Genomic DNA, 26,485 nt, shown 5'->3' with positions numbered 1-26,485 from the left:
GTAGTGCTGGGTGGCTGAGGAAAGTTGCTTGGAGTTTTAAAGGGTAAAAATGGCTTTTTTTTTTTTTTTTTCCTGTGCTTCAGCAGACTGATAACAGAAGCGGCAGTGAAGCAGTTATAGGTGCTCTTTATTTTTTTTCTCTGCAAGACTGATTTTTTCTGGTCCTTGGAATCTGGTGCTGGTGAGAACTGAAGTGGGGAGTTTGGACCCCTACTGTCTGCTTAGGCTGAGAAAGACTCTTGGAGATAATAAGTTAGGCCACAGGTGTTTTAATGAAAACAAAACAAAGAGGGTAGTTGTGTTGTGAGTTTCCTTTTCAAAGGGGCAATTCTGTGCTATGAGTTTATTTCTCTTTGTGTTTGATAGTTTATTTTCCTCTGTTGCATAGGTTATTAGTAAGACCACCTTTCAGTATACTTTTTCTTTTTTGGCTGAAGTATTTCAGAACAATAGTGATGATAATGATTTTGCCATTGGCTCTTCTCCCTGATCTGTGTGGCATCTCTCCTTCCTGTGGATGAGTTTCCCACCATTGTGTCTCATAGTTACTGGACATTTATTTTACTTAACAAATATTTATACAGTCCTAATCATATGCCATACCCATTTCTAGGTCCTTTACAAATATTAACTTGTTTATTCCTCATGACAATGTTGTGAGGTAGATATCAATATTCTTATTTTAGAGATGATGAAACCAAGGCACAGAGAAGTTGAGTAACCTTCCGAGTCACGCAGGTAGGAAGTGGTCTAGCTAGACTTCAAATGCAGGCTGCGTGCTTTCATAATTTGTACTCTTAGTTGCCATGCTGTGCTGGAAATACTAATTCTACAGCCATTGCTTTTGTCTGTTCCCTGGTACTGCTAAAGATACAGGAAGGAAAAAGTAGCTCTTGTCCTCTAGATATATGCTCCCAGTCTTTTGGCAAGAACCTGGAAACCAGCGTGTGGGGGTAAATGCTGTAATAGTTATGCAGAAAATTCAGTCGGAATACAGAAGAAAGATCATGCAGTACCTCCTGGGAAGGTCAAGGTAGGCTTCATAGAGGCTGTGATCCTTGAACTCGGATCAGAAGGATAGATGAGGAAGGAGGGAAGTCCAGACAGAGGGACTTCTAGGACCAAGAGGTGAGAGAGAACGGGGGGGCTGGAGAGAGATGGACTTGGCACTGGACTTCTCTGGCAATAAAATCATGAAGGCACTGGCTGGTCTGCTAAAAAGCTTTGACCTCATCCTGCTGGTAGTAGGGAGCTGGTAGGTACATTTTAGCAGAGAAGAAATACAGGTTTGCAAGTTCCTAAGCTCTCTCCAGGGGAGGTGTAGAGGATGGATAGGGAGGAGAACAAGACTGGACACCACATCCTAGTGCTCACAAGAGTGCTGGGTTCTCAACTGGGGCCATGGCAGTGGGAATGGAGAAGGTGGATCTGCGAGGTGAGGACCAGAGGTGTGCAGGTGTTCGTTTTCTGGACTTCTGCACGCTGAGGTGCCTAGGAAAGCAACAGTGGTGATAATGCCCCAAAATTCACTAGTGAGCCCCAGGGTGACCCCCAATGCATCATGCTCTTGTATAACCTCCTCCATAATTATGACGTTATGTGCGATGCTGTTTTAGCAGCCTGGAGCAGGATCTTCTCCTTCAGGCTTTGAAGAAATAAGTTGCTGTGTCGTGAGAGGCACATGTGGAAAAGGACTGCAGGGGGCTCTAGGAGCTTAGAATGTGGCCCCCCACTGACAGCCAGCAAGGGACTGGGGCCTCAGTCCTATAGCTTCAGGGAACTGAATTCTGCCAGCAACCACGTGTGCCTGGAAGAAGACCCTGAGCTCTAGGAGGGAGCACAGCCTGGTTGACACCAGGATCGCAGCTTTGTGAGACCCTACGCAGCAGATCCATGTAAACTGTGCCCAGACTTTTGACCCAGGGAAACTGGGAGATAATAAATGTGTTGTTTTAAGCTGCAGAGTTTGTGGTCATTTGTTCCACAGCGATAGAAAACTAAAACAGTTCCCGTTCAGTCCTCCTCCCCTTAACACCAGCATCTATTCTTGTCCATCTTCAGAGTCTGTCAGCCAGCGTTTCACTTAGATCTGGCAGTAGTACAATGCCATTTCCATGCAAATATATTTCAAAGTGAAATTGCAAATCTTGCAAAAGACATGGGATTATAGGTAGTTAATAAAAAGATTGTTGGAGAACTGCTCAAACCACAGACAAATGAGAACTGGACAGGGTTAGACCCACTCATACATAATTGGTGAGAAAAACAACCAGTATGCTGACAAGAAACTGACTTCAAAAGAGAAGAATTTGAATATCTTTGAATATTAAGGCACACCTCTGAGAAAATAGAAGCCCTTAAATAATTTTTGCAAAGATTATCCTCTGTATAGCAGTGTTGTGAAAGTCAGAGGTGAAGTGAAAGATGTCATGTTATTGTGTAATGATGTTGGAAAAATTACAACAATAAATCAATAATTAGCGTAGCCTAAGAATTAATGCAAAATTCAATATAATTTCAATGTTCCACATTTTAAATAAGGTTTTACAATTTAAATAAGCCTATTTGCATAATTTCTACTTCGTTTTAAAAGATTAAGTCTCTATCAGCTCTTATTTTCTCACTGTTTGCTGTGAAGTTCTGGTTCTCATTTTTAGGGGAATTTCTAGTACCAGGCGCCCCTGGGTAACAGTTACCAACGGCCTCTGAAGTGGGTGGTGTTGACATGAACCCTTCACTGGAGTGGATGCTTCCCGACAGCCAGGAATCAGGGGATGGGTTTGGGCTCTTCTTTTCTGGGAGGAAGCCCAGAATGTCCAGTTTATTTCATTTGTGGCTTCACCAGCCATTAGTATCTCTGGTGCTCCAAGATTTCTATTCGGTACTCTGCTCATATCAGGCAGGAAAAATGGTGGACCATGCTGTATGGTCTGAGTTGAGTTCAAGTGCGTGTGCAACGTCTTTGCTGGTGGTGACCTGAGAAGGCCACCTCTTATGAAGGACTCTGGAGAACTCCTGGATAGAATTGAAAAAGTCCCACTTTATATTTTTGTTGGGCCTGTATTTTTCACAGTGCTCCCATTACCATTGCTGTTTTAATACCCAGAGATGTATAGTGAGATGCTTAAGGAGCTGTCTGCCTTCCTCTAGAGGAGGAAGCCAGGGCCTGCAGAGACTGGAACGCAAGGTCATGTGGCTTGTTACTCAGAGGCCCAGAATGAGACAGATTATTACAATAATTGTTACCTCAGTCACCATTCACAGTATCTACTTCCTGACAGGCACATGTGCTGACATACACTTGGCATTTAATCTTATCGTTGGTCAAAATACTGTCAAGTTGGCACAGGCATACCTTGGAGATCTTGCAGGTTTGGTTCCAGACCTCTGCAATAAAGCGGATATTGCAATAAAGTGAGTCCACGAAGTGTTTGGTTTCCAGTGCATATGAAAGTTATGTTTACACTATGCTGTAGTCTATTAAAGGTGCAATAGCTTTATGTCTAAAAAAATCCCCAAAGTACATACCTTAGGTAAAAAATGCTTTATTGCTAAAAAAATGCTAATGATCATCTGAGTCTTCAGCAAGTTGTAATCTCTTTGCTGGTGGGGAACCTCGCCTTGATGTCGATGGCTGCTGAGTGATCAGGGTGGTGGTTGCTGAAGGTTGGGGTGACTGTGGCACTTTCTTAAAATAAGACAGCAATGAAGTTTGCCACATCAGTTGACACTTCCTTTCACAAAAGATTTTTCTGTGGCATGTGATCCTGTTCGATAGCATTTTACCCATAGTATTAATGGAACTATTTGCAAAACTAGAGTCAATCCTCTCAAATGCCGCCACTGCTTTATCAACTAAGTTTATGTAATAATCGAAATCCTTTGTTGTCACTTACACATGTGCACAGCATCTTCGGCAGGAATAGATTTCATCTCGAAGAAACCACTTCCTTACAACTTTACATAAGAAGCAACTTCTCCTTTGTTTTATCATGAGATTGCAGCAATTCGGTCACATCTTCAGGCTCTACTTCTAGTTTTCTTGCTGTTTCCACCACCTCTGCAGCACTACCCCCACTGAAGTCTTGAACCCCTCAGACTCATCCAAGTCTGAAGTTGGAATCAACTTCTTTTAAACTCCTTTTAAACTCCTGTTGATATTGCTATTTTGATCTCCTCCCATGAATCACGAATGTCCTTAATGGTATCCAGAATGGTGAATCATTTTCAGAAGGGTTTCAATTTACTTTGCCCAGATCCATCAGAGGAATCACTGTCTCTGGAAGCTATAGCCTTACAAAATGTATATCTTAAATGATAAAACTTGAAAGTCAAAATGACTCCTTGATCCATGGGCTGCAGAATGGGTGTTGTATTAACAGGCAAGAAAATAACATTCATTTCCTTTTACATCTCCATCCAAACTCCTGGGTGACCAGGTGCATTGTCAATGACAATAATATTTTGAAATGTATCTGTTTTTTTTTTTTTTTTGAGTGGCAGGTCTTAACAGGGGGCTTAAAATATTCAGTGAACTGTACTGTAAATAGATATGCTGTCATCCAGGCTTTGTTGTTCTGTTTATAGAGTACAGACAGACAGTTGATTCAGCATCATTCTTAAGGGCCCTAGGATTTTTGGAATGGTAAATGAGCATTGGCTTCAACTTAAAGTCATAGCTGCATTAGCCCCTATCAAGAGAGTCAGCCTGTCCTTTGAAGCTGTGAAGCCAGGCATTAACTTCTCCTTAGCTGTGAAAGTCCTAGATGACATCTTCCAATAGAGGGCTATTTTGTCTACATTGAAAACTTGTTGTTTAGTGTAGCCACCTTAATCAGTGATCTTAGCTGATCTTGTGTGTAACTTGCTGCAGCTTCTCCACCAGCACTTGCTGCTTCACCTTGTATTTTTATGTTACAGAGACAGCTTCTTTCCTTAAACCTCATGAATCAACCTCTGCTAGTGTCAAAGTTTCCCTCAGCAGCCTTTATAGAACGAAAGAGAGCTCTAGGACCTTGTTCTGGATTAGGCTTTGGCTTAAGGGAATGTCGTGGTTGGTTTGATATTCTATCCAGACTGCTAAAACTTTCTTCGTATCAGCCATAAGACTGTTTGGCTTTCTTATCAGTCATGTGTTCACTGGAGTAGCACTTTTAATTACCTTCAAGAACTTTTCCTTTACATTCACAACTTGGCTAACTATTTGGTGCAAGAGGCCTGGCTTTTGGCCTGCCTCGGCTTTCAATATTCCTCCTTCACTAAGCTTAAATCATTTCTAGCTTTTGATTTAAAGGGGGAGACATGTGATTCTTCCTTTCACTTGAACACTTATAGGCCATTGTAAGGTTACGAATTGGCCTAGTTTCAATATTGTTGTGTCTCAGGGAACAGGGAGGCCTGGGGAGAGGGAGCGAGAAAGACGGGGAATGGCTGGTTGGTGGAGCAGTGAGAACACACACAGTTATCGATTAAGTTCATCATCTTATGTGGGTGTGGTTCATGGCACCCCAAACAATTACAGCAATGTCATCAAAGATCACTGATCGCAGCTCACCGTAACAGATATAATAACAGTAATGAAAAGTTTGAAATATTTCGAGAATTACTAAACCGTGACAAGAGATATGAAGTTGAGTACATGCTGTTGGAAGAGTGGTGCTAATAGACTTGCTTGCCACAAGCTTGTCACAAAACTTTAGTGTGTGAAGGTTTGAGACCTTCAAAGATGCAATATCTGTGAAGTGCAATAAAACGAGGTGTGCCTGTATTTTTCCACAGTTACTGGTGAGAAATCCCATGCTCGGATGGGTTACTTTTGGTTGAGTGGGGGAGCTGGGATTTAAACCCCCGATTCCAGCATTTTACTCTTTCCACCACGTCGTGGGATATTCTAACTGATGTCTTTTCTGTTCCACCGGTACTGTGTCTAGTACAATTGGAAAGATCTCCAGGGGAGGCCTGTAGAAAACCTGGCAGCTCTGCCTTCCCATACCACCTCTGCAGCTGGCTGAGGTGAGAGTGTTGGATTAAGTCAAAGCTGAGGTCTTGTTTATTTTTTGAGACAGATTCTCCCTCTGTTGCCTGAGGTAGAGTGCAGTGGCATCGTCATAGCTCACTGCAACCTCAAAGTCCTGAGCTCAAGCGATCCTCCTCCTCGGCCTCCCAGAAAGCTAGGATCGTAGGCATGAGCCACCATGACCTGCCCCGAGGTCTTGTTTATTGCCCTGCAGTGGGAACTATGATTTTAACTGTTGAATAATCATGATAGTCTCTTTATTTTTTTCTATTGCTACTGTGACAAATTACCACAAACTTAGTGACAACATAAACTTATTTTATGGCAGAAGTTCGACACGGGTCTTACTGAGCTAACTAACACTGAGGTGTTGGCAGGGCTGTCTTCCTTTCTGGCGCTCCTGGAGGAGAAGCCATTTCCTTACCTTTTCCAGCTTCAAGAGGCTGCTGGATTCCTGGGCTCATGGCCCCTTCCTGTATCTTCAGAGCCAGCGTCGTTGCATCTCTTTGACCATTCTTCCATCGATACCTCTCCCCTAACTCTCTTCTTCTGCCGCCCTCTTCCGCTTCTAAGGACCCCTTGATAATTAAGGATAATCTCCCCTCTCTAGGTCCTTACCTTGATCACATCCACCAAGTACCTTTTGCTGTGTAAAGTAACATGTTCACTCTCCTGGGAATTAGGAAGTGGAAATCTTTGGAAAGGGTGGAGTTTGTAATTCTGACTATCCCAGTCTCTGTGTGTTGACTCTAGTTGGCAGCCCGTGTTCATTTTATGGTAAACTAATTCCACAAATTAGGGACAAATTGCGTAGGCTTCTACCTCTGATTCTCCATAGGAATGAGCATTCTCGCCTACCTTCTATGGCTTCTGGACTCATTAATAAGATTATAATGCAGTTTCTAAAGTAGCATTTTTGTGTAGGTACACAAAATACGAAAGCCAGATATGATGATGAGGGATGTCATGGGATTTGTGGTGGAGGAAATATAAAACCTTATGCATGCAAATTCTAGAAAGAATATGTGTGTACACCCTCCCTCCTCTGGAAGCAGATTTTAATTCTGAACCCTTGGCTGTTACCTCCTGTCCCCTCTTCAGGAGTTCCTGAGGCTCTGAGGTTATTCCCAAGCTTCACCAGGAGCAGGACCTAGGAGGGGCTGAGCCTGACGATAAGGGGCTACCAGGGGGCCAGTAAAGCAAATTCTTTCCTCTTCCGCCTCCACTCATAGTTGCTTTTCTTAACTTTTTGTTTCCTTACGTATTTTCTGTACATGTTAAAATAACACTTGTAATTATGGCATCATAGGGTGTTCCTGGTGTGATGGGTATGTATCCAGCACCATTTGTTTAAGACCTCAGGAAAACACCTAGTGAAGCAACGTTCTGGTTGGCACCATGTTATAATGCATGCTCTGGGCAGAAACCCTAATGTCACTACACGTGGTTCTGAGACGTTATGATTGTCTCCCACAGGTGAGTGTTTAAAGCCTGCGGATGTTTCCACAGTGCATCACATTATTTTTAACCAATAATTTTTATTTTCTTCGACATAAAGCTTGATTCATATTTATTGTATAAAATTTTTTAAAAAGATGAAAAAAAGAAATAAAGCCCAGATCTCCCCACTAATCTCACTGGCCAGAAATAGTCACCATAAAGCATTTTGGTGTACATCTCGCACTGTTTGTCTCCTTTGAATTCATATGCTGAAACCCTAACCGCCAATGTGATGCTATTAGGAGGTGGTAATTAGGATTAGATGAAGATCACGAAGGTGGGGCCCTCATGATGGGATTAATATCCCAATAAGAAGAGAAAGAAAGTAAAGCTCACTCTGTTGGCTGTGTGAGGACACCGTGGGAAGACAGCCTTCTGCAAACCAGGAAGTGGGCCCTCACCAGACACTGATCTGCTGGCCTCTTGGTCTTGGACTTCCCAGCCTCCAGAACTTGGGAATGAAATGTTTGTTATTAATAAGTCTGTGGTGTTTTTATTATAGCAACCTAAGCAGACACTGTTTCAGATGGAACATTTTTTAACAAACGAGATGTTATTATGCATAAGGTTTGATAATCTTCTTTATTTGTTTGATATTTTATAAGATTACTTCATATCCTTCATCCTCTACAGCATCATTTTAAATGGCTGAATATAGTTACATTCTATTCAATGGATATAGTATAACTTATTTAACCGGGCCCCATAGTTTGGCATGTAGCTTGTTTCTAGTTTCTCACAGCTCTCCCTCAACATCCTTGTAGTTGTATCTCTGAACACATTCAGAATTGTTCCTGAAGAATAAATTTCTAAATGGAATTGTTGCATTCAAGTGTATGCAGAATTCTAAAGCTTTTGATACATGTGTTCTCAAAGTGCCTCCCCCGTCCCCCAGTATCATGTGCTCTGAGTTCGAGAATGTGCTGGGTTCTCTGTCACCCTCTCTAATGCGCAGAGGTATAGACCTGCAAAGCTGGTCGAATAGAGGATGTTGGAGAGAGTTCATGGAAAAACAGGTCACTGATGATGAGGGGCTCAGGGAGGTTCTTGGTGAACTGACATCTGAATCAATGGCCTTCTATTTGCAGTCACGTTCAGAGCTGTGACCATTTGCCTGCTGCCCTGATTGAAAATTTCCCAGCGTCTGCAACACCGTGTGATGTGCTGGACAGAAGCCAGGCCGTCTCCTGCCTGATTCGGCTATACTCATGCAGCCACGTAGGGGTCGGAAATGAGAGCATTTTGAGGAGTTCTGAGGGCCACGTAAACATGGTGGTATAACATCGTCTTGTCCTCGTCCCTGGCTCGCCATCCTTACTGTGAGGATGCCCCTTCCTGGCAAGGAGAACTAGCAGCAGCCCCAAGTCATGACAATTTAATCACCCGTTGACTGTTTTCCCATCTGCCTGGTAGCGAAGGTGGCTGGACTCTTGCAAATTGGGACCAATTCTCACTCGTGTTTAGGACCTCAACAAAAGCAGCCTAGGTTAAATGGCATGCTGGAGTTTTCAGATAAAAGATGCTATTTTGTATGAGCAAATGGTGCCCTTTGCAATCATTTTGTAAATTATCCATGGCCTGCTGGGAAACTGCTCAGTATTCTGTTCCATGAACTTCTGCTTAATGAGATAATTCTTCTATTTCTGTTGCTGGAGTTGGGCTCACATGTGGTCTCTTTATAGGTCATTTCCATGCTGCTTGATTAACGCTCTATTGTTAATGTTCCTTGTAAGACCTGGATCACTTGCTTTATTTAAATGGGATTTTTAGAGTATAGGGGCAGCACTTATGTCTGTCGCTCTGATATATGTCACACGGCCTAAGACACAACTCCGGCAAACGCTGAAATGTTTTTTCAATATTAGCGCAAGAGAGCAATCTGGCTGGCTACTGTTGAATCTTTGGAAAAAGTGACAGAGGTGGTTTGTTGAATGATAGGCTGTGTGCGTGATGTTATTATATGTCATCTTTGAAGTGCAGTAAGTTTTGTTGAATGATAACAGTGTGATGAACATCCCCATTTTTCTTTTTCGAATGTTGAACAATTGGCTGATATGAAGATTATTTTAGTGTTTTCCACAGATATATCAAGTTTAGATTTGCATCATAGTATATGTATTATGATCTTTTGTCATGTTGTTTTACCTTACGATAGGTCTAAGGATGATTTGGATATTGGACATTTCAGTTACTAGTAACTACCCAGAAATTATCGCTTAAAACTGCCATTATAAAAACCCAAAATAACATCCCTATCTAGGCCAACTTCATCTATTTGAAACATGGAAAAAGTTTAAGGTGCTCATTTAATTCTCCTAATGATTTGTTATGGAAAAAACTGGTTATTTTTGTTAATGGTCTGTTAATTTTTAAGCAAACTAGATTCCATAATTTAGATGCAAAAGAACACGCCTTTGTATACAGAGCTGGATTTCTCAGACTTAGAGTTGGACTATGCCTGGTGTTTCAACACATATTCATTAATCTACAAATATTTGAGTGTCACTATCTGACAGTGTTCTAGCCACTGGGAAACAGGTGAGTAAGATGGGTGAGGTCTCTCTTCTCATGGAACTCATGTTCCAGTGGGGAAGACTGATTATAATGCAAACATAATAGGCTAGGCAATATCAAATAGTGGTAAGTCCTGTGAAGAAATAAATGCGGCAATGTGATTGAGAATGATGCTGGGGGCTGGTACTGGTCTGTGGCCTCTTTGGAACTGGTCACGCATCACTCTCTGAGCTCTGCCTCCTCCACCTCTCCCGCCTCCGTGGAAAAATTATCTTCCATGGAACTTAGGAAGTGCGGGGGGAGTGCACAGCAGGAGGTGAGCTTCATCTATATTTACAGCCGCTCCCCATCGTCCATGGAAAATTTGTCTTCCATGAAACTGGTCCCTGGTGCCAAAGGTTGGGGACCACTGCTGTAATTGACCTCTGTGTTTGTCACTCACTCTTGATCCTTCTGATCAAGACAATTGATTGGCTCATTGGTTTTAATAATGATAATGATTATTGTCATTGCAATCACACCGTTTATTTAGCCTAGGCATTACCCTGTTCATTTAGAATTGGATAATGTGGGCCAAAGTGCTTGTGTAGATCCTGGCATGCGGTTGGTACCCAACTGATGGGTTTTGTTTCACTGCTGCTCCATTTGAAGTTAAGGGAATTGTCTGTAGTTTTCAGTCAATGACAGTATCTTTGGTCTTCCAACTCTGTTTCCTGGATTATTTGAATGGTCTAGGCCAGTGGTTCTCAAAGTGTGATCCCTAGAAATGCAGAGTCTCAGGCCCCACTCAGGACCTATTGACTCAGAAACTGGGGGTGTGGGGCCCAGCAATCTGCGTTGTGACAAGCCCTCCAGGTGACTCGGATGTGTGCTGAGGCTTGACTACTGCTGGTCTGAGCCATCAACCTGACTTCTTTTTTCCAGGATTATTTCAGGATGTGTCTCAGTCTCTAGTGTGAAAGTTGCTACTCTTAAGACGATCCTGTTGCACTGGGAAAGGTCTCGGGAGAGTTCGCAAAGGAACATGTATGGGGTTTGTGTTGGCGAGTAGCTGGTTGGGAGGCAGATGTTGTGAGCACGGCATAAGGCCTGGTGACAGGCTTGGGGTTGAAGTGGAATGTAAGCAAAAGGGCCACTGGGGATGGTAGATTCAGAACAAGAGGTGCAAGTGGCATTTGTGTTACAGGAACCAGAGGAAGAAAGAGGCCTGAAGACCGGCTTTACATCCGCACACGCAGCTTTGGCAGCGTGTCTTTGGGCCAAGACAGCTCTTCACTGGCCTGTGCCTCCCTGGCCAATGCCTGTTTGCTTAGAAGTCTCAGCTTTTCTGTGCTTCCTTGGCCAGTCCCTCTTCTGATTCGGATGTGTGTGTAAATAGAGACAGAGATTTTTAAATAATTCGATCTACTTATAGTCAGGTTTATCAGCCTGAGCACCTTTCTGTTTCCTTCAGGTGATTTTGCATCTCTCTGTGTGGATCTGATGCATGTTTGATTTTTAGGTTTAATGCCTGGTAGGAAGCCTGACATGCTTCTTTCTACTTTTTGCAGGGCAGTGCGCGTCCCCTCTTCCTTTATACAGATCACAGGAGAGACTTTATAAGTTATCTAGTCCAGTTTCCTGATTGCAACCAGACCCTCTAACCTCCCATTTTGACCCCTGGTAGGTGTCAAGGGTGTGCCCAGATGCAAGGAACTGATGGCCTCTGCTGAGAAATTCCTGTGATGAGAGAGCTCACCATGACCTTTCGAGAACACTCAGGAGGTTGTGGGACAGTTCTAACAGTTACAGGTTTTTCTTAACTGTACCGAAAAGATGATCCTCAGGCTACAAGGAAATGCCCAAATGCCTTCAGGAGTGATACTGAGGTGGCTGGAAAGGAGCTACAGTAGGGAGCCTGGGTTGTCTTGTAATGAAAGAGCTCTACATCCCTGTCTTAAATTCACTTTAGCAACAGGTTGGTCTATTCTGAGTTATCGCAAGGCAGACTTCAGGGCCGTCCCAGGCCGAAGTGGAGGTAAGCTGAGGTGAAGGGAGATAAGATTCTGGGCCGTTTTGTTCCGGAGCATGTCTGGGTAAAGGGAAGAGCCCAGGACACTCACAGCTGTTGGGCATGTGGGCTGTTGAAAAGGCTCTAAGAGATAAGGTAGGAATGGCCTGAGGGTTCGAGAGGGAGCTAGACAATCAGGTCTGAGTGGAGGAAGGAGAGAGTGTTCAAGAGTTTGCATTTCCTTTTTGTCTTTACCGTTTACTAAATGTTTGTCTGTCTTGCTGAATAGCAGCCCAGACTCTCAATTCTCTTGGCTTCCATCTGTATTTAGTTGGGTTGTCTGTTCCCTTCTCTGATAATTCTCTAAAGAATCTCTCCTGATTTCACAGGGGCCCCGGGGAAAAAGGAGTGCAGAAATCAACCTAGATCTTTCCTATTTCTTCTGACCCTTTTCCAAAGCCGGGTGCCATTCCTTCCTCACCTCCCACCACCCACCCCGTAGTAGTTAGATTCTGCTACTCTGTTTTCCACTTCTAGGTGGATAATTCTTTTCTTTTTCTTTTTAATTAAGAGGTTACCTTTCCATCTGAGCTATTGGCAGGGATTTACCAGGAGATCCGAGGCAGAGCTGCCAGCTTACTGGAGCGTGGCAGCTGCTGGGGCCGCCCGTCTCACAGGCTCTGCAGAGATCCAGGGCTGTCACTTCAACAAGTGTCAGATAGGCACACTCCAATCACTGAGCTCCCCATGCATAGCCTTAAATAAACATCCCAGATATATCTGCCCTGTTTCCCATCTCAGACTCCTCTTTTCATCTCCATCTGTTTTTCAAACATGATTTCCCCAACTTCCCAATTACCATCTCCCCATCTCTGTAGACCTCTATATTTCTCTCTCTTCCCTGCATCTCTCTCATAAAATAAGGAACCAAAACAGCTTTTACTACTTTAATAGACTTTAATAGGGCAGATAATCTCTTCCCTTGGCCACCACGAATTTGCGAGATTGCTCTGCCCAGCCTAGCTTGCAGCGAGCCGGTTGGTCCATCCCTGTAGCCATGAGGTTGGGTTGGTTTGGGAGCCACTCTCTGGCTCAGGGGAGTCCTCCCCATATTTAAGTAACCTTCAGCGATGGTTGTGCCCTTTTTTTGAATCATTTTCTCAAGGACTGCTGAGGTTTCTGTTTCCCTGTTGGAAGTTCTGTGTCTGTGGAAAAGTTCCCTGTGACCTTTCAAGGTTTGTGCACTGTTCCAGAAGGGCTCTTGGAAATGAAAATGCCCTTTTTTTTTTCTTAAATGATCTCACTGATGATCAAAAGGAGCACATAAAAGCTGTACAGGGGGGTTGGCAAGGTCGCCAGTGTTCTCTTTACCTTTGGTCTGGGACTGTAGGTCTGAGACAGTGTCTTGCCAGCAGCCCTTGGCTTTCCTTGGGGACTGGGGCTGTCCAGACGCGGAAGGGGAGGCAGGAGGGGGATATTAATGCCTGGAGGAAGTCGAGCTTCTTTCTTATCCTAGGAGAGGCATTTGGATTTGGGTTGGCACATTCGGTTCTGAAAAAGTGACCTTGCGGGAGCTGGAATTTGATACCGGTTGTTATCTTGGAGCATTTGGTCAGCAGCGGTTCACTTGGGTGTACTGCAGTGTGCATCGCATTAACGCTGCCCGGTCGCTCCTAGGAGGCTTGTCTGGATCGGGATTCTTGTGGCCTGTGGTAGAGGAGATGGTTTTCTCTGAATGCACAGGCTGCCACTTAGAAGTTCCGCGATTTTTGCAAAATTCGCTTTCTCTCTGGTAAAATGGGATAGGGGTAGTATCTAGAGAGGGTCTCTGAGGAGTCAGTGAGGTAATATATAGAGTACTTAGTAGAGTACCTGGCACATAGTGGGTGTAAATGGAAGCTGTCATTATGAATAATGGTATTGATAGTTATTAATAGTAATACCAATGTTATTGTTTTTCTCAGTATGAAGTTGGTGCCCCCTAGTTACTGTGCGACTATGTACCCCATGGTAATAGCACTTACCACTCTGTCCTTTAATTGCCAGTGTACTTGCTGTCTCCCTGTGGGGCCTAGACCTCCTAGAGCCTTGAAAACGCTGGCAATGTCCTGTTTACCATTGCGTCCTGCATCCCCAGCACCTGGCAAGGTACCTAGCACATAAGATGGGCTCAGGATATATGTGTTAGGTAAGTAGCTAGATTCCTCTAGCTGACTTTTCTTTTTAAACTTTGTTCCCAGACTACACATTCCTCTACTCTGCAGTGCTCATCCTGCACTTCATGCAGGCTGGGTACCTCTCTGAACTCTTTCTGCTTCCCCAGTTACCCTGTCATTTGCCATTTCCCTCCCTCCATTCATGCCTTCCCTCTTGTCTAGAAATGCCTTTCATCTTTTCTGTTGCCGTTTGACGTCCTTTTCTTGCTTCATGTATTTTCTCTTTTATGACGCATTTCCCAACCACTTTAGCCCACATGAATCCCATTCGCGTAGTCCTATTTCACTGGTGGCCCATAAGCCCTTGTTGTTCTAAGATTGAGGTTTTGTGTGATAAGTTTTATCTTTCCAGCTAGATTGTCAGGTGCTTGAGAGCAAGCGTATGTCATTTATCCACCATAGGTTATAGACTGGGGCCAGGAACATAACTGATTCTAAATAAAAAGAAATCAGACTGTTGGACCAAAGGGGTAAATAAGGTCAGAATGTCTTTGTTGATGGAACATGCATGGTCTTTAGAGTTGGTTGTGTGAATGTGGGGGTTAGAGGACAGTTGTCAGAACCTGAATTTTTTTTTTTTTTTATTTCGGGGGATTATGAGGGTACAAACATTATGGTTACACTTTTTGTCTTTGCTTCACCCAAGTGAGGGTTAAAGGCATGCCCTTCCCCCCTACAATGCTCCCTGTGTCCTTTAGTTGCGGGTTTATTCCCCCCCCCCGCCCCCTAATCCCTGGAGAGTATTACTGCCATGTGATCACCCTAGTGTTGATCAGTTAGTACCAATTTGATGGCGAGTACAAGTGGAGCCCATTCTTCCTATCTTGTGGTGCCTCACTTTGGATAATGGGCTTAAGTTTAATCCAGGAAAGTATAAGAGGTTCTAGATCACTGTCTTTTTTTATGATTGAGTAATATTCCATTGTATACATATACCAAATTTTTATAATCCGCTCATGGGTTGACGGGCGCTTGGGTTGTTTCCACATTCTTGCAATAGTGAATTGTGCTGCCATAAACATTCGGGTGCAGATGTCTTTATCATAGAATGTTTTTTGCTCTTTTGGGTAGATGCCTAATAGTGCTATTGCTGGATTGAATGGTATTTTCTATTTTTAGTAGAGCCTGAATGTTTTAAGATTTGGGTTTTCTTTACATATTCTCTTCCCAATTCCTGGTCTTGCATTTTCTCCAATGAGGTTTGAAGGAAAATGTGGTAAAATGAAAATCTGTCAACTGCCTCTGGAGAGGAAGGCAGCACACTTGGTGGTGACAAAGGGAATAGGAATGCCTGATGGTGACACTGGGGCTGGCTGTTTATTTAGTGGGTTTATTTACTGTCTTCATTTCTTCATTAGGTTGGTTGATGCCAAGCTATTTCTGTATTAAACCTTTTCTGAGGCCAGATGTACAGCAGAGAACTCTGCGTGCTGTGGGGATTTCAGAAGACGTGGTATGCAGCACATAGTAGGTGCTTTGGTAATGTTGAGAATGATGAATGCTAATGGAAAACATACCCTTTGGGAATGTGCCATCTGGTCCGGGCTGCAGCGAAGCAGCAGTGTGAGAGCTGGGCTGAGGGAGGGGTAGAGGGTACTGGTTCTTAAGACAGAGTTGTTGGGAAACAGAAACTGGGAACAAATGCTGGGTGAGCATCTCATCTCCACATGGACTGTGGAAGGCAAACTGCAGTAGAAATAAACGTGCTTTGAAAAAATGCGATATAGTATTCGATTATAATAGTTAAATAGACATAAATTTTACAGACTGACAGCGGGGCTGTTTGGGAGGAGCAGACTGCCTGGCACTTAGCAGATGGCCAGTAAAGCATTTATTGAGTGAATGAATCCAGAGCAGAGTAGGGCTGGGGGCCCCGCTGTGGTTTTTGTCCCTCTTTTTTCTTTTTCACACCCAATCCTTCTTCTGGTTCAGCCAGCAGCTTTTCATTTTCCAGCTGTAACTGAATGAGAAATTACAAGGAGTGGTTAGAATAGAGTTTATTGGTGGCTCTCCTTTTCTTCTCCCATTCCATTGTGAGCGTGAGCCGTAAGGCTGTGCCTGGGTGTTTACTGGCAAGTGCATAAAACACACGTTTTTGAGGGCAGAGTCCATGTTGTGGAGTAATAATTAACTGTTAATGGCATTGTCTGGGGTGTTGGATAGTAAATAATCGAGAAATAGTCTCTCTTCAGGCCAAGGCAAAGACCACACACAGCCAAACCTAAAAGGTGGTGTTTTGACTAAACACAAGAGGAAACAAAGGGGAAAAATCCTGCTAGTTCTGTGTTGCTGTGTTTAATTGCATGATGGTGTCTTTTTCCCTTGGGTTTCCCCATGCCCAGTGGAGGGCACATGCATGAGGGTGCCCTGCCGAGCTAGGATTATGGAACAGAGCCTCTTGGCAGCTGGAATGTACTGGCTGCTATGTTTTCTAGTGTAGCTGGATCTTACTTGGGAGTTTTCGGATCTGAATCTCTGTGAAATGGAGCTAGTGAATTGAGCCTGGTCTGTTCCTAAAAATAAGTTCCTAAGACCCAAGTAAAATGCTTTTCAGCTGGAAGCCTGTACAGAGAAAGCCTGGGACACAGACTAGAAGTGAGGCCATTCAGAGTTCCTCTCACCCACCCGTTCAGGCTCAGGAGAGAGGAAATGACTCGTGTAGGGTCACTTAGGGGCTAGGCCTAGATCCTGGATCTAGAGTCTGTATTTCTCTGCCCGGGCTCTTCACCACCAGGGCCAGCTGTTGGGAATGTCACTTTTCTGAACAAAGAAGCAGAGATGGCTGACTTGAGGGTGTGTGGCAGAGCTGCAGGGCTGAGAATGCCCAATCTTCCAGGCCCCCGCCCTGCTGGGGTCACAGATTCTCAGGTTAACTTGTGTTGCCAGACAGCAGCTTTTCGGGGCTCTGCTGGAGGGAGCTTTGCAGCACATGAGGGTGCCCTCACCTGCCAGGGGTGATGGGGAGGCATCTTGGACGCCGCTGTGGCTGCTGGAGGGCCCTGGTGCCGCCTTCTTCAGGTCTGACCTGGAAGACATCATATGAGCATGATGAGGGACGGATGAGCACAGGATGTGGGAGAGAGCGGGGGTTGCGATGCTCATTTAGGGCCTTCAGAGGAAGCCAGGGAGAGAATGACATTTTAATTACACAGTGAATTGTCAGGCCTATAATCTTCCCAGAAGGCCCTTCTCATTTTCCAGTCATCAGAGGTATCTGCATATGAATCGGAGGTGCTGAGGCTTAAACTTGCTGATCTTGGTGATGCTGCTGTCAATCTGACCTTTTGTGATCTTGCCCTGGGTGAAGAGGGTGGAATCCAGCCGTTACAGAAACTGAAATGCCCTTGCAGTGCCAGTATTCACAAGGGAGTCCGGCTCAGAGCTTTCTTTCCAGGGCTGTTGTTAAGAAACGTGGGGCTAAAGTCAACCCCCCAAGACATCTGAAGATGATGCGGGGCCCTGAGTTTACTTGCCGGCCTAACTTCTGGGAAGGATGGGTCCCAGGAGGACCAGGCAACCACTTGGATTTCTCCTCCTAGGCTTTAGAAGTGGGCACATCAGCATGGTATTTGTTGGTGACAATATGCAGCAAATCTCCGAAGGATTGTGTTCAAATTGAATCTGCTCATTCTTTCGTTATCCTATGGATTCATTTATTAGCCTGATATTTGCTGAGAGCTTTCCCCGGGACTAAGAGGGCAGACCAGGCACTCTCAGCGCCTGCCTCCAGGGCTTAGGTGTGAGGCTGGAGGAAACTGTCTGGACCAGCACCTCTATTCAGAGGTGGCCTCTGAGGCCAGAGAGGGAACTTGCTAAGACAAGGTCTCAGGGCTTGGGGCCTTGTTTTCCTAGCTGGATAGTAAACAGCTAGAGAACAGGACCAGGACTAGCCACTCAGCTAAGAGGGGCTGATTGATTAAACATGGCGAAGATACTCCTTACCCTCCCCGTTGTCCTGCTTCCTTATCACTGGGTAGGGTCTATCCCCTGCTGCAAAGGGGTAGGCACGTGGGTTAAGCCCTGTGATTTTCCTGTGTGCCACCACGAATGCATTAGGTTGCATTGGCCATCAGATCTCCTCAAGTCTGCTACTAGAATCATGTGGGACCTGGGGCAGGAGGACACTGGATGGTTTTTCTTTCTTAACGATATCTTGCAAAGATGTTCCTTTAAAGGGTAGAAGGAGGGGGACAGCACCTTTACGGACTGTCTATGTGCTGTGCTGCTGTGTGCTGGTTACGTCCTCACTCTTGTTTTACGTACTCCTGTAAACCTCTGCAAGTCTGCATAGATGGTGTGAGCCCCGTTTTGCTGACGATAAATAGCACGTAACTGACAGAGCTGACTGAAGCATGTGTCCCTGTCCTTTTCACCATGTTTCCCGGCCCTCTGAGAGGTGTACAGGTAGTTTGAGTAGTTTCTGGGATTTACACAAGAAATATCCAGGTGACTGGAACTCCTGGAAATTCCCCTGATAATCCTGGACAGCAGAGGAAGGAGTGTGTGTGTGTGTGTGTGTGTGTGTGTGTGTGTGTGTGTGTGTGTATGTAAATCATGGCATATTCTCCTGCCCCTGGAGTGAGTGCTAATAAACTGCCAACCTTTACAGCCAGCCCCCAGGTACCCCTACTCTGGGATACAATTAAATGGACTAGTTTAACATTTAGTATGATTGTGACTAAAACACATAATTCTGGGTTTGAGGACAACTGTAGCAGACTGGCCTCATTGTTTGATTTACCCACTTGAAATTAGGAACTGTGAATTCTGTATGCAAATGAAAATTAAGCAGGGTGCAAATTAGCACATCGATCCTGCAGTCCAGAGGGCAGTTGGTGCTAATTTTCTTTGCAGGAGGAGGCAGTGGGTAGTGGTGGAAGCAAGTGCCTGGAGATGGAAGCTGTTTGTCACTGCGGGTGGCTCACCACGTGAGGTCTTAAGAAACCCATTTCCCCTCCTCGGCTTCAGTTCTTCCATCTGTGCGTTGGGAGAAAAAACTACTGGCTATTTGCCATCCCTTTCCTGGGGCTGCTTTATCTAGAAGTTGTTGTGTTTCTGGGGAGAGGAACGACTCATCGTCTAGAAAGGGTAGAAACCCGTGTGTGAGAGCACGTATGTGTGCAAGGTATTTGCACGTGGATACTTGGTGGTTTTCACCGTTATGGCCTCTCTATGATTCACTCTATTAGGCCCAGAACTCGGTTTTTGCAACCTTTTCGTGAACCTCACTCAGGGCCTGCATGATGACAAGGAGCAATCACGAAGCATCCCCTCCACTTCCCCAAAGGCTGTGCGTGTTCTGAGATGTGCAGAGGTGCACCCTGTGACTCCCCGAGCCCTTGAAAACAGACTCAACAGAAATCTGGCCCAAGTGCCTATGTTTTGTGAGGCCCTGGGGCCTGGCATTGGGGAGCAGAGAGGATTATCTCCAGAGAGCTTTGAAACTCGGGACTTCTGCTGCAGTCTCCCTGGCCCCTTTCCCCTGGGGTTTAGAAAGTGCTGGACTTGGTTCAGAGTGACCTCACCGCTGAGGAATTCTTCAGCGGATGTGGGAGTATGACTTTAGGAGAATCAGGTGTTCTGCAGAGAGAGGGGAAGCATATATTGCTGTGGTGAATTCCGTCTTTATCTCAGGAACCTGAGTGGCTCCATTCATTCTTGTCCTGAGCTGGAGGAAATGGAATCTTAGGCTGCATTAATAGAGACGCTGTATCTAGAGCAAGGGAGGTAAAAACCCCACTCCCTTTGTACGAGTTACTAGACCACACTTGGGGCTCTGTGATTTAGAACAGCACTTTGGAACATGTTCAGGGGAGACTTGAAGAGCCCACCCTGCTCTGGGGGGGTTAGTGGGGGAACAGAATTTAACCTGGAGAGGGCAAAACTCAGATTTTGATAGGATCTTAAATATCTGAAAGGCTGTTAAGAGGATACATGTATGGTCCCAGAGATCTTAACATTGGAATCTCAACTCTTGGGCGGAAGCTTTAGGGAGAGAGATTCTGGTTAATATGAAGAAGAACGAATTTCATTTTAGAGAGAGGGTTGTGTTGCTTAGTTTTTTCCTTGATCATCAAAATGATACATGATCATTGTAGAACATTTGAATAGCAAAGAATTAAAAAAAATCAATGAAACACCTGTAATATCCCTATTTAGAAGCAGCCACTATTAGCATTTGGTACATGATCTTCTAGTGTTTTTGTGTATTTTATTTTTCTTTACAAAGTTGAAATAATACATAAACAATTTGAACCTTACATTTTTATGTAAAATTAGAGGCAAAACATTTAACCTTAACCTTTAATAATTTGTGGTAAACATACATTTTAGTGGTCTCATAATACTCTGTTGTAAAGATGTAGTATCATTTTGTCTAATCATTTCCTCTAATGTGGACCATTAAGTTTATGTCCTAGTTTGTGCTTTTATGGTAAACATTATACATAAAGTTTATACATAAAGTTTTGCATGTGTTTCGGATTATTTCCTTGGGAAGGGTTCTTAGAAATGAATTTGTCAGGTCAAAGTGTATGAACAATGTAAAAGTGTTGCTATTCACACACACACACACACACACACACACACACACACACACACCCCTCTCAATACATACTGTTATATGGCTTTATAGAAATGTTATCCCAGTTTACATTTCGTATCAATTAAGGTGTTTTTGCTCCAAATGATCAAAAAACTTTGCCTCAACTGTCTTAAATAAAAAGGGAATTTATTGGCTTATATAACTGGGGGAAAAATGTAGGGCTAGCTTCAGGTGTGCCTGGATACAGGGGCTCAACTAATGTCTGCAGGACTCCGTTCTCCCCTCTCCACCGTTAGCAAAAGTGTTGGCTGCTAAGGGTGGCCTTTTTTAGGTGTGTGTGGATGTAGTTGAGCCTTGAGTCATGGTAGTATCTTCATGATTGGGAAAGGCAGCCTGAATTACCCAGAGAGGCTATCAGAGGAACCTGCTCATTTTTCTTTGCTCCCGTTAGATCTGATTTTGCTGACATAAAAAAGACTTTTTTTCCTACATAATTTCTGATTAGACAAAGCAGGTGTATTATAAAACCTTAAGGGGTTATTCATTGGCTCGTCACTTCTCTCTGCTTGTTCATGTACCTTATTCATCCACCCACGCTGGTAATGTAGTGGGGTGAGGCCTGGACTAGGAGTTAACGCATGTGGATTCTCACCCAGGTTCCACCACCCGTTAGTACCCTAGTTACATTGACCATAGCTCGGATCAGGAGCTGGGGGACAGTTTTTCCCCCTGGGGCACATCCTTCAAAGTATCTATTTTTTAGCAATTTTTAAAAGGTGAGGCATCAACATTATGATGTAAAGACATCAGGGGAAGGAATGTGGCAACCACCCAGGGAAGATAATCAAAGGATGTGTAGTGCCTTTTTTTTTAAATCGATTTGCAGACTCCACCCAAGGATCACTCACCATGACTTTAGAACCTGTTTACCTTGGCTTTCTCAATATTTCTTTTTTATTTAAAGGGGGCTTATACCAGCTCTGACACTCTCAGGGAGTCAAGTGAAATGATAATGCGTGTGACATAAGGTGATGTCTTAAGTGCTGGGCACCTGGAGCATAAAAGCAAGCTCCACCTTGCTTCTGAAAGGGGTTGTCACATCCCATTCAACAGGGCCCCAGAGTAATTGGCCTTTTTCCTCTTTGGTCAGGAATCCCAGAAAGAAGTTTGGTAGGATATTCAAGAAGCACCAAGGTCAGCACAGAAGGATCTGAAGGTGAAGAAGCACATGCCATAAATGCAATGTTTTCTTTGTACCCATTGCCACCCCAGGCCCCCTTCAGCCTGACGTAGAGTCAGCAGCCTCACCTTGCTGCCCTCACACCTGTCCTCCATGGTACAGCCAGAGTGCTCTTTCTAGAAATGCGCGGCTCGTCAGTGCCACCTGCCCTGCTTCAACATTTCGGTGGTTAATCTGTGCTCTTGGGATGATGCAAACTCCTTCCTGTAGCCCCAGAGGGCACATGCTAATGATCAGACCCTGGCTGACTTGCCCACCTTATTCTCCCCTTTCCTTCTCTGCCGCTTTACAACACAGCTGGCCTTTTTTCCAGTAACACCGGGAATACTGTGCTCTCACTTGCCTTCAGGCCTTCCCATGTGCTGTCCACTTCTTGACTTCCTATTCCCAAAGCTTTAGGTCATCTTACAGGTTTCCAATTTCATGTCAATTCCTCCAATTTTTGTTGATCTTTTGGTTGGGAGATGACATGTGAAGGGAGGAAAAATGGTTCATTTGTGTCGTCTCTGTCTGGACGGGTGGTGACTGGGGGTGGAGCCCCAGGCCAGCAGATGGCCAGCGGATGCTGGAGTGGTGTGGTCACCGTGAGCACAGTTGACAGTAGGAGCTGGGAGGAGGTTGCTCTGTGTCCTCCTGTCCCTCAGGCATCAGCCTGTGCATGTCTGCCTTGGGCACGTTCAGTGTTAGTGCCTTTTGTCCTGGAGTGCAGAGTCTCAGCTTTTGATCATTGCGCTGCTCCCAGCTGTTTGAATGGTTTTCAAAAAGGGGGTAGAATGTATATGTCAAACTCAGACTTTCTGAATTCCTAGAAATCATTATGGATCTGAATCACTGGGTTGGTGTTGCCGCAATTATCTGAAGACGGTACATGCACATGTGTGGCCGTGGGTGCTTGTGTGGGATGTGAATGGATGGTGATTTGTTTACCGGGTAGGACTGGGGGACTTGGAGAAGAAGCTATTAAAATATACCCTAGATTTTTGCTGAATTGGATGAGAAGATATCCGGCTTCTCTGTACAACCAAACATTCATGAGGCTGAGTGACACAGGCATCTGAACTGCTTGGTAATACTTTATTTAGCACAAATATATTGCCAGAACTCACATTGCTAATCATTTGGTCCTGTAGATGAAGCAGAACTGATGCTTAGCTTCTTAAGGAATGAGGATGTGAAAAGAAACCCTTAGAGCCCCAGACAGGAAGTTGGTTCCTGGTGGTTATTCATATAGTTATCAAATAGACTTTTATTGATTACTGTGTCAGGCATATTTGAGCTTGAATGCACATCACCCTATTTCTTCTCCCAAGTACAGGATCCGTTTGAGCTTTACTTTAGGAGCGTTTAAGACATAATCTTGCATTTGTTTTAGTTGGTCTGGATGTTTAGCTTATGGGGGAATGGAACTTCCTTGTGCCAGTTGATTGTAAGACAAAGTATTAAAAATGAGCTTGGCTCTCTTTCCTTACCTGTCATGCCCACTGTTTTTTTTTTTTCTTGGTAGAGGATGACTATGAAGTGAATAGGGACCAGAGAAAGCACAACTTACGTTAGATGCTTCTTGAAAATGAGATTAAAAGCTAAAGGGTTTTTCTTGACTTCTCTCTAAACATCACTCTCTAATACTCACATGTTCATGCTTCCCTTTGGGTTTTTCATCCACAACAATGTAACAGTTTTTCCAGGGAGTATTCTCGTGTCATTATTGGATGTTTTTATTAAGTGAGTCTTTGGAGGTATGTTGAAAGGGTGATTGGCACAGAATTATCAGTTGGGGAATTGTAGCTGTCTTGCTTTAGGTCAGCCCTGTTGTAATTCCTAGCTTGGTGTATGAGCCATCCTGCAAAATTCTGAACTCTGTAGACCTTGCTTCATAAGTAAGGTGGGGGCTTTTGGGGCTTTTTGTGATTCTTTGGCTGCGTCTTTGGTGTCAGGATCATAAAGGTCTTTGGCCACATTATCTCAGCAGAGCAATCATTTATACGGTTCAAGCGAAGACTACTTTGGGAGGGACCTGGGAGTCATCTGTTTACATGTTGAAGGGCAAAATAGCAGCATAAAGCTTTTTAGAGAATGTTATACCAGTAACTGGAAAACTCAAGAGGGGAAAAAAGGAAGATGGGGGTGGGGTAGGGAAGATAATTTCAGCAAGTGGCTGAAATAGCATAAAGGGATCTTTAGTTCAGAGAGCTCTGGACAGGAAAATTGACAGGGACATTTCAAATCTATTACCATAAAAAAAAAAAAGTAGCAAAGTCTTCTAGTCTTTTGATTCCTAGTTTGTAGATTTGACTCCTGTGGGTTAGTCAGATTGGTAAGAAGATGGAAACACCCTATAGTCTAGGTCAGTAGTTGGCAGATGAGGTCTGCAGGCCAAATCTGTACCGCTCCTCTCCTGCAGTTTGTGAATAAAGTTTTATTTGACACACAACCACACCCCTTTGTCTCTGACTGCTTTTGCACAAGGGCAGAATTGAGTAGTTGTGCTAGAGACAATCTGTCCTGCAAAGTCCTTTGCTGTCTGGCCTTGTACGGAAAAAGTTTGCCAACCTCTGAAGTTGGCTAAGCCTTGTTGCGATAAGAGAAGAGGATTGTCAGGTTTTATATCACATGGACCTTTTTATTGATATATAAGCAGGCATTATTTGTTATCACTTGCAAGTTAAGTAGGAAAGGAAAGGAAAGTGAAAATTCCCCATCACAAAGGGGCTGTTGTGCAGAGTGCTTGGCACATGGCATTGTTACCAGACAAGGCAGCCGTGGTCAGAAGACCTTGCATGCGACCATGGGCAATTCACTTTACCTCTTTAAGCCTTGATTTCTTTGATTCTAAAATGGAGATAAGACGACTTGTCTCATAACATGATTGCTTGGATCCAATGAAATAAAGCCACGAGGGCATCCTATAAATGATCGGAGGGCTACATAAATAGAAGGGATTAACCAGCACCCATTTGTGCTGTTGCAGCTGCTGCAGATACGTGCCTTGTAAAACTACCCTATTATTTAGAGACTGAGAAATATTTGGATGGCGGTAATGTGCGGCTCTGGGAAAAGCAGTCGCCAGTGGGATTTTTATCACATAATTAGAGGGTGTGTGAAACGTGCTAGTGAAAAGGAGCCGCGTGTCCTGCTGCCTTGTTTTAATGTGGACCAGGGATCCTGAGCCTTCTCTCTGAGGATGTCCCAGAACAATGTCCTGTTCCAGTCTCCTTTTGTGGTGTCAGTTTCTGGCCAACGCAAATTCTCGGAAGTTCTAGACATAATGCCAGTGCCATAATGGCCTTAGAAGCCCTTGTAAAATTGCCAACTACCCGCTGGACATCTCTGCTTTGGACACCTAGGTGCTGTCAACTGCATGTGGAGCAAGCTGGAAATCCTGTTCAAGCTGGTTTTTCGTTGACTCGCTGGTTTATTTATTTATCCATTCAGTCGGTTTCTTCATTTTAGAAGTGGTAATCCCAGGTACTTTACAGGGTTGTGGTCAAGGATTGAATGAGATAACGCAGATGGAGTGTTAAACAAACTATCCGGCATGGAGCAGATGCTCATTCAATGGTAGTTCCTATTTTAATTTTATTATCCTTTTCTAATTATTTCCATATCCTGTCCCAGGCATGGGAAATAGAGGTAGGAGATAAAGGTGTGTAGGTTCTGGTCAGCCTTGGCTTCTGCCAGCCGGCTGTGGGGCGGGAGGACCAGCCGTGAGCTTGCTTCGTGGGTTTCTCCCAGTGAGGCCGGGATACTCCTGTAGCCCCTTAGCTCAGCCCTTCTGCCTGCCAGGGGCCTCCCAGCCGCCCGCCCCAATCTCACCTATCCTCTGAGACCATGCTTCGGGCTCATCATCTTTCTGATTCATGCTGGCTTACAGTTGTCACGCTTTTCTTGGAGTCCTAAAGCACTTACACACCCAGTTTAACTTTGAGTCACATCCCACCTTGTGTTTTTATAATTGCCTCATGTAGCCTTGAGAGCAGAGACGTGTCTTAGTCATCTTTAATTCTTGAGTGCTTGAAAAGTTCCTGACACATACCTGTGCTCAGTGAATATTGAATTGCAAGAATTCTCATTCCATTTAACCATCATTTATCCACTACAAGAGGTACTAGTAAATCATCTCCTTTGGGGTTTCTCAACCTCATTAGTACTGACATTTGCAACCAGATAATTCTTTGCTGTGAGGGGCTGTTGTATGTACCATAGTTTAGCAGCATCCCTGACCTCTATGCACTACATGACAGTAGCACTCTCTGGTTGTGACAATCAAAAATGACTCCAGACGTTGCCAAATGTTCCCTGAAGGGCAAAATCACCCCTGGTTGAGAACCATTGATTTACCGTGTTCTAGACACTGAAATGTATCTTGTCTTCTGAGCTAAGTTATAAATACCTTGGGGGAGGATTTTTGTTTTTTCCACAATGTGTGTATACTGACCATGGAGTAGAAGTTTTTTTTTTTTTTTTT

At 44.2% G+C, this 26,485-nt stretch overlaps 1 protein-coding gene and 1 pseudogene across 2 annotated transcripts in view; one reads left to right on the top strand and one right to left on the bottom strand.

Annotated features, from left to right (window-relative positions):
- The window catches only part of LOC105806455 (uncharacterized protein C1orf226-like), a 285,411-nt gene that overhangs the window by 91,579 nt on the left and 167,347 nt on the right, over positions 1 to 26,485 (top strand). The gene's annotated exons all lie outside the window — the stretch shown is intronic.
- LOC105806397 overlaps positions 1 to 26,485 on the bottom strand; it is a 92,259-nt pseudogene that overhangs the window by 1,197 nt on the left and 64,577 nt on the right.

Source organism: Propithecus coquereli, unplaced genomic scaffold, assembly GCF_000956105.1.
Source record: "Propithecus coquereli isolate 6110/MARCELLA unplaced genomic scaffold, Pcoq_1.0 Scaffold140, whole genome shotgun sequence".
In the NCBI taxonomy this organism is placed as follows: Eukaryota; Metazoa; Chordata; class Mammalia; order Primates; family Indriidae; genus Propithecus; species Propithecus coquereli.
Note: the sequence above shows the minus strand (reverse complement) of the source record. Positions and strands in the feature narration are given on the sequence as shown.